At 37.4% G+C, this 9,258-nt stretch overlaps 1 pseudogene; it reads right to left on the reverse strand.

The window, feature by feature from the left end:
• Positions 1-1,294: 1,294 nt before the first annotated feature.
• On the reverse strand, positions 1,295-1,396 carry LOC128592773 (uncharacterized; annotated as a pseudogene).
• Between the last annotated feature and the right edge of the window lie 7,862 nt (positions 1,397-9,258).

Genomic DNA, 9,258 nt, shown 5'->3' on the forward strand with positions numbered 1-9,258 from the left:
TTAAATGCATAAACACTAGTAGAAGCTGATTAGGCCACACATTAAATACATAAACATTAGTGGAAGCTGATTAGCAAAAAGAAATGTCCGTTCATACTTTTCGTGATATCTCATACCCCAGATGAGCAAAAAGGACCTCACAAAATCAGCATGCGGCCTGCTGACCACAGGTTGGACACCCCTGCTTAAACTACTGTCAATAGATTAGTGCAGCCCTCTCTCCTTACTTATCTCCAAACTCCCACAGAAGCAGTGAGAAACCTGACCTCACCCTCTGCCATACATTTACTTGTTTCATTCCAGTATACCTACATAGAAGTATCAGGATTGTTAACCTGTACTCAATGTATCAATCATATCTGTGCTTCTGCGCAATTTATTTTGCCTTTAGTGTTACAGACTCTACTCATTTCCAAAACTGTTTAGATCAGCGCCTCTGCTTCTGTGAGGCTGTTCCATAACATTTGTGATGCAGTTAGACTGTCATATACTGCATCCATCCTGGAATCTGCAGTCTACCCTGAAATCTCCAACCTCTTAAATAATGTTTGAATGTATAATATGAGGACCAATAGCTAATAAAATTATATTGGGTTAGGAATTTTTGTTAAAATCTTTCTTATCAAAAAGCAAGTAACTACAATAGAGTCTACATAGTTGACCACCTCCCTACACTGACCACCTCCTTAAGTTGACCTAATTTTCATGAGATGCGAATCACATGTATGTGTTAGTACAGTAGGCCTAGTTCCTTATTCTGGCCACCTCCCTGGGTTGACCAGTTTGTTACAGTCCCTTGGGTGGTCAACTTACAGAGGATCTACTGTATATGAAGTGAGAGATATGCTAATTTACTTTATTATAGTAACCACTTTTCTATCTATCTATATTCCTTAATATCATGTTGTAAACCTCAAATATGAACGATACAATTTATTTTCAACATATGTTAAAAATTCACTCTGTGCTGTATAGTTCTATGGGTTTTGACTAACCTATAGTGTGATATGCCCACCTTTATATTATCACACAGAATAGTTTCACTCCCCTAAAAATCCTCTGTGCTTCACCTATTCAACCTTTCTCTTCAACTTCCAAATGCTTAGCAACCACTGATCTTTTTATAATTTCCATCGTTTTGTGTTTCCCAGAATATCATATAGTTGCAATCATATCATATGTAGCATCTTTAGAATGGCTTTTTTCACTTAGCAGTATGCATTTAAAATTCATCTGTGACTTTCCATGACTTGAGAACTAATTTATTTGTAGTCTGTTATACGGATACACGAAATGTAGGTAATAAATACAAATATCCATATAATATATATCATATCATATATGCATATAACATAATAAATTACACTTGATCTTAGCCAAAAGGCCGAGAAGCGATAATAACATAATAAATTACAAAAAAATATGTTACATGGATATACCGTAGTTTGTTAATCTATTCCACATCTATTAAAGAACATCTTGGTTATCAGTTGTTGATTATGAATACAGGTGTTATGAAGGTTTGCAGGAATCTTTGTGTAGAGATAAGTGTTCAGATTGTTTGTGTAAATATCCAGTAGTGCAAATAATGGGTTGTATGATAAGACTGTCTTTAGCTTTGTAAGGAACTGCCAAAATTTCTCCTCATGTCATTGTATCATTTTTCATTCCCACCATCCATGAGTGAGAGTTCCTATTTCTCTACATCCGTGCCAGCAACTGGATTTAATTTTTTTTTTTTTTTTAGCTATCTAGTAGTTATGTACTGGTATCTCATTATTGTTCAACTCATAATTCACTAATGACAAATGAATATTGAGTATATTTTTGTGTATTCACTTGCCATAAGTATTTTCTACAACTGGGTGCGTATTAGATCTTTTGACCTGATTAACTTTTCCAAACCTATAAATCAATCTCCCTTTGCTTGTTACGGTGGCCTTTGTCTGATGTTATTTATTGATGAAAACACACAAGTCTTAGAGACGTTCAAGAGGGCTGTGCACTTAATAGTAAGACATGAATAAAAATAACTTGTTTGGCACCTGTTGGTCTTAAATGAATAATGGGATTTGAAACCTCACCTTTGGGCTCAAGGTTAAAAGGACACAGATGGAATTCAAGTCAGACTTGGAAATATCTCTCAGTGGCCCCAATACCTTCCTTCCTGTCTGTCATTTCTGTATTCCATGGATTTGTGTTCCTATTTGTCAGTTAGGAATCACTTGGCCATGGATTCTAATCATCAGGAGAACCATCCTGGGAGCACATTATCCTGATCGAAAACTGGAGCAGTCCTAGAAAATCTGTGCAACCTCTCATGAAAAGATGTCCGGAATTGGAAAATTATTTTGAATGGCCCTGGTATTGTCACATACTCACTTCTACTTTGATGGATTGACTTGCTTAAAACCTGGCAGGACTATTCTCCAGCAGCTGGGAGAATATGGCTCTCTGTCTGGAACACAGCTTGGGTGGGAAAGGAAACTTGTCATGTTGCTTCACTGAGACTTTAAACAATAATTCAGTGGACTTGTGCATCCTAATTCTGCTGTTTCATTTCCTTCTTTCAAAATACGTGAAGTTTTAGTTCTGGATAATAAACAATAAGAATCATAGCCCTCTGCATTTAAAACAAATAAGCTCAATGAGGATATATAATTCTTGCAATTCAATTGTACCGTTTTGCATATATTCACAACTGATGAAGAAAACAGGGAGCCACAGATGTCTTGGTATACTGAGAGCTGGGAGTTCTTAAAAACTTTGTGGGGCCTCTGGTTGTCAGACCATTTGGTACCCAGTCCTGGCTCTGCCTGTGACTGGTCATCATCCTGGGTAAAATACTAGTGTCTGTAGGCATCAGTCCCCCTATTGAAAATGAGAAGTGGGGATGGTACCTGTGGCTCAAGGAGTAGAGTGCCAGCCCCATCTACCGGGGGTGGCGGGTTCAAGCCTGGCCCCAGCCAAAACTAAAAAAAAAAAAAAAAAAAAAAGAAAATGAGAAGTGGAAGCAGATGACATCTGATATCATTTCAGATGCAATATAGATAATAAAAAATTCCTAGTACAGGCTGCAGTCCTTGTGCAAAGAGGGGGGTCATAAGAGCTCTTTCGAGACTTGTAGTGATTCCCCTCAGCCACCAGGGGACATCCGAGAGCACACCTACAAAGCAGCTGTTCCCCTCAGCTTATAAATCAAATTTCTGTAAATTGAACCTTTGTTTCCTACCGACAATTTCAGGCACGTATTCCCTCAGGAAAACTGTGACTCCTGGAGACAAAAAAAATGATGTTCAGGGATATGAATCGTTTTAGCAGCAGTATTTAAAGGGAATATACTTAATATATCTTGGATGCTCTTTTACCTTACATTAAATTGGATTCGTGGTAGGGCAGCAATTTTATGAGTTTGTGGAAATAATGTATTTTCCTTTGGCTATGTTTTGGTGCTTGACTTTATTTTTATGCAATTATGGAATCGTCACCTTTTAATAATACATGGTAAATATGCAGTCATGTTTTACTTACAGAGGGGAATACATTCTGAGAAATGTGTCGTTAAGCAATTTTGTTGTATGTGAATATCATATGTTGCACTTACACAAACCTACATGGTATATGAACACTGTAAGTAATTGTAACACAGCGGTCTGTATTTGTGAATCTAAACATACAGAGGGTGCCAAAAACTGTATACACATTTTAAGAAAGGAAAAAATTATATTAACATGGTAATACTCTTCTGTCAGTATCTGTTTGTACTAAAAGGGATAAAAAATTTGTAATACTCAAGCCATGTTTGACGTCTGCAATTACAAGAGATACAAGATACAACATACTAGATAACCAACATTACTGGTATATATATACACGTATTGAGCATTACAATTTTAACAAGTTTTTTCCTTTTAAAAAATGTGTATACTTTTTTTGGCACCCTCTGTATATAAACATAGGATAAGCACAGTAAAAATACACCATTGTAATCTTATGGGACCACCATGACATGCATCATCTGTTGTTGACTGTAAAGTTGTTATGGAGCACATTTAGTTGTATGTCACTCCATTATTTACTGCCTAAGATGGGGAAGGAGGGAACTGTGCATATATTCACAGAATGACAGGGCTGGAAAACCCCTCAAAGATCAGTGAGCTCAGTCCTTTTATCATACTGATGAGGAAACTACAGTGAAACAGACGAAATTATTTGCACAAAGCCATTGTACAACAAATAATTAGGTTGAATTGACATTGCCACTTACTCCTGAGGTCAATAGTGAGAAGAAGTCTGCTCGAAGTCAAAATAATCAAATATGTCCGCAATGGATGGAATTATCCATCTGAGTGAGCAACCCAAAGGATGGTATATAACTGGCCAGAAAGCTTGGGAAAATCAAATCAAGGTGTTCTGCATTTCTCAGGAGACAAGACAAGGTAGAGCAATGATTATAATCGAGTAAGTGGAAATACTATCAATTATATGTGGATGAAAACAGACTGTAAGAAGAAGGGAATTGTCTTGGTAGAGTAGAATAGGCAATCATAAGTTACATATTGATAGCATCTGGCCAGCACTTCCCAGTGGCAAAAATTAACTCTTCTGGTCATAGTCCATGAACTTTTACTATGGTCTTAATAAAAATACATACAAAAATTTCTACCCTTTTGCCCTGAATGGATACTTCCCCAGTATTTCTATTTGTACCCTATTGCTGAGAGTTCCAGACCAACTGCCTCCTTTCCAGACCACATAAATTCTCTTTTCCATTTAAGATGTTACCAAAAGGGAAGGTAACAAAACCAAACACTTATGAATAAATTGATGATGAAACCAAAAGGATCCTTATTTTTGAGAGAATACCCCATAAATCAGCAGAAATAGGGCCCTGCTTTTAGTGGCTTTAGAGGCCAGGGACCAGTCTAATATTGGCACATATTTGATATTTCCCACACATTTCACACTCCTTATACAATCTTAAGAATACAACAAGAAGGGTGAATTCTAGGCTAGTGGTCTGATGATGAAATGACGTGGCAATTTATCATCCTTGACCATGGTGAGGTCAGCAGACTAGTCCAGAATTTAGTCCAGATTTATAATTTCTGTGAAATTCATTCAAAATGATCCCCAGGTATTTACACATTGGTCAATGGATTCATGAAAATAGAGCTATTCCTCTAATTGCTCATGAATGAGAAGGTAAGAGGGTAATGCAATAAACTACTGATAAATCTTTAGGTAGCAGAAAAATGCAGCTATCTTGAGAATTAATTAGTTCTTCAAATGCTGTAAGAGGAAAAAAATTAATGTGGGGACAGCACATCCTGTCCTCAGGCACTCAGAATTGCCATAGCCAGGTTTTGTGGGTGCTTACCCTTCCCATACCAGCATGGACTACACACCTCTCCCCATGATGGAGAGAGTTCTTGTCCTCTGCACAGGAAAGAATTTAAGCACAGGGGCACGAGTGAAAGAAAAGAGTTCAGAAACGAGATATGAGCAAAAACAGAGCGGTTTCTAAAGTACATTCTTTAAGATAGATGCAAAGAGTGGACCGATCCTCAAAGCAACTGTGCCAACCCCCAGGGTTAGGGTCTGTCCTTTTATGTGAATCCTTAATAATATTCTAAGCTAGGGGTGGCTTATTCATGGATTTTTTTAGGAAAGGAGTAAAGACGTCCTAGAAACATGAACCCTCCCCTTCCTTGACCTTACAGGGTAACTTGTGGGGGTTGCCATGGCATTCGTAAACATGGCAGGGGTGGGTATGATTTTTACTATATTAATGAAGGTAGTTCATTTAGGGACACTGTTTCCGCTTATGCCTCAATTAAAAGAACTTCTTCTTTTAGCCAGCACGGTGGATTACGCCCGTAATCCTAGCACTCTGGGAGGCTGAAGTGGGTGGATTGCCTTAGCTCAGGAGTTTAAACCAGCCTGAGCAGGAGTGAGACACTGTCTCTACAATAAATAGCTCCACTATAAACAGAGCATATTTCCTCTGGATTTTTACAACATTTTTCTCGTCTTATTCATTCATTCATTTATTTTCACTTTGAAGGAAACATGTGTCCATGTAGACTTTTGGTATTTATCCTACTTGCTATCCTCTGAGCTTCCTGGTTTCTGGGTTAATTGGTTCTCATTAGTTTTGGAAACTTCTTGGCAATTATTGTTTCAATTATTTCTTCTGCTCTGTTTTCATTTCCTTTTCTTTTTGGCTTTTCCAATTTCAGTTATATCTTTTAAAATTGTCCCGCAGTTCTTGGATGTTCTAGGTTTTTTAAAAAAAAAAACAATTAGTTGTTTGTTTTTTTCCTCCTTACATTTCAATTTAATAGGTTTCTGTTGATCATTTTAAAACTTATTCTTGCCTAAGTCATATCCATTCTACTGATGAGCCCACTAAAGACATTCTTTATTTCTGTTGCAGTGTTTTTGTGCTCTAGTGCTTCTGTTTGATTCTCTGCTTCATTTACCCACTGGTTATTTCCCATTGACTTTTGAAGCTCATTCAGTGTTGATACCACCTGCTAGCACAAAATTAAGGCTCAGAACATAAACAGTCATGATGTAAAGATCTTGGGATGTAAGGTCAGTAGTCTTAGATCTGAGTCCCAACATCTTCATCGTCTTAGCTTGTAATGAGGGCCAAGCTCCTTAACGTTCCCCCAGCTTTCTATTTTCTCATCCCCCAAATAAAGGCAAAAAAATCTATATCCCAAGCATGAAAGAGGATTAAGTTAAATTATTAATGTGAAAAAAGTGCTTTCAACTCCTAAATTCTGTGGAAATTTTCATTCTTATTATGATATCACATTCTATTCCCTTGAAGTAGATGGATCTGGGTAATAGACTCATTCAATTTTGAGTGTAAATTTTCTCTCAGTGTTCAAATGTGCTCTTAGTCAAAGTAAGTACACAGATTTGATTAGTAGCTTAGTTTGTTAATCTGTGTCTTGAGCTATTTGACAATTAAGAGGATTTTCTTTTCTTGCAAGCTGAGAAATTAAAAGTTGGAAAACCATAGGATCTTAGACTTAAAACATTAGTCAGTGGAGAAAGTGTAAATTTACTGTGAGTACCACAGAGGAGTAGAAAAAGCCACTGTAGTGGAAAGTAAAGGAATTATAGCTTGCAAAGAAAACATATTTGTATGTTTTTAGAAGATAAGCTAGTCCCAAATTTACCTGCAGGCTGAATAGTTTTATGGCGTGAAGATGATTTTTCTCTGCTACTTTTAACCAAGTCTCTGATTTTAATCTTCAACTCAACACCATTCTGATAGAAACTGAAATTTCTAGCTTGCAGACAATAAATGAAAACTGTGGCCACAAATCTAATGCTGTACTTGAGGTTCCAATGATGTGACAAACCTTTCCTCATAACTTGAGTTGAATATTTTATTTGATCATAATTTTCATGGGTTCATGTTGATAGTCATATATTTCTACCTCATCCTCCTTTTGATGAGGAGAGTATTAGAATTTAGAGGGTATGTATATGTGTGCATGTAGGGCAGGAGCATGTACACTGGGAGACAAAATTGGCATTTGTCAATCATAAAAATATCTTCTTTCATTTTTTAATTTGGTTCTAAAGAATTTTGTTTATGACACAATATGCCATCTCTTAAACTTAGTCATCTATTCCTCCCTCCCAAAGTGCATGTACAATTAGAGATGACTTGAACTTTTCTACATTCCATCAGAGGACCTAAAAATTGTTTTGTATATAACAAGTGGTAATTAAATAGTGTGACCATATAATTTACTGCTTACCATTTTCCATTATAATTTCAGAAAAATAGAATTAAACAGAAACTGTCTAGAGAAAACCAGGTTATATAGTTACCTTCTATAAACATTTGTTGATTTTGAACAGGATTTTGAAATCTTTCCCCCGTGAACATTTTCCTCAAGACTTAATGGAAGACTCAACCTAGCCAAAAGGGAGAAAAAGATATACTGGATTGGAATAGCAATGTGATTCAACTTTTATTGAGCTCTTATGTGCCAGGTGTATTTCATTTAATCCTCACCACACCACTCAGAGACAGGTGTGGCTATTTCGCTCTAGCTTATAGGTGAGGAAACTGAACCTAAGAGATGTTAAATAACTTTCCCAATATTGCACAGATGTGTCCATGATACCTGCTCTGGATTAGACTATCTTATCTAGGTTAGTATCGCAAATACCTCAAAAATTATCATGAGCATCACTGGAATGATGTATTTTAAAATTTTTAGAAATTGTGGCAGGCATGGTGGCTCACACCTGTAATCCTAGCACTCTGAGAGGCCAAGGTGGGTGGATTGCTTGAGTTCAGGAGTTCAAGATCAGCTTGACATAGAGCGAGAACCCAACTCTAAAAAATATAGCTGGGCCTTATGGCGGGAGTTGGAGGGGCATTGTAGCTACTCAGGAGGCTGAAGCAAGAGGATGGCTTGAGCCCAGGAGTTGCTGGCTGCTGTGAGCTATGATGATGAAACACTCAACCCCAGGGTGAGAGAGTGAGACTGTGTCTCAAAAAAAAAATGTTTTATTGGTAAATTACTAAAATGTGAGTTGCATACTGAAGTGTGGTTCTTTGCAAGATCTAGTACCTGAGCTTCATGATGGGAGGTAATTTTGTTCCTAGGGAAATTTGGCCACTTCTGAAGATATTTTCAGTTTTTACAAACAGGAGGGGGGATTTCTATGTCTGTCCAGTGAGTATAAGTTAGAGATGCTGCTATGCACCCTGGAAGGCCCAGGGCATCTTCCCACACCAGAGACTTATCCAGCCTTACATGTCAACAGTGTTAAGTTAAGAAACCCTATGGTATATACATAGAGATAAGGAAGTTGTGAACCTTGGATTTTAAAAGCTCATCACTTCCTTGGGGAAACAGATGTATAGGCAGATAATAAAAATACAACACAGTGGTTCAGTAGAGTTGGGAATGTTCAAACTAAAGAGAAAGAAGGAGCATACTCACTACCTTGAGCTATGTACAGGTTATAATGTGAAGGAGGAAAAGGACTCCTCATATGTAACCCGCAGTAGGCAGATTGTAGCTGCAGAGAAAATGGGTAGCTAATCTCCTGGGGCTATGTACTGGGAGTGTTTTCCTCCATGTTTATATCCTCATGTTAAGAACAGTGCCTGGTTGTGGAGTAAACGCTTCTTGCATACTAGACTCATGGGTCAATGTATGAACTCTGGCCTCTGGGGGCAGGTGTAAAAAGGTAGGATTGTGTTCCATTTGG

Source organism: Nycticebus coucang, chromosome 8 (genome assembly GCF_027406575.1).
Source record: "Nycticebus coucang isolate mNycCou1 chromosome 8, mNycCou1.pri, whole genome shotgun sequence".
NCBI classification, from domain to species: Eukaryota; Metazoa; Chordata; class Mammalia; order Primates; family Lorisidae; genus Nycticebus; species Nycticebus coucang.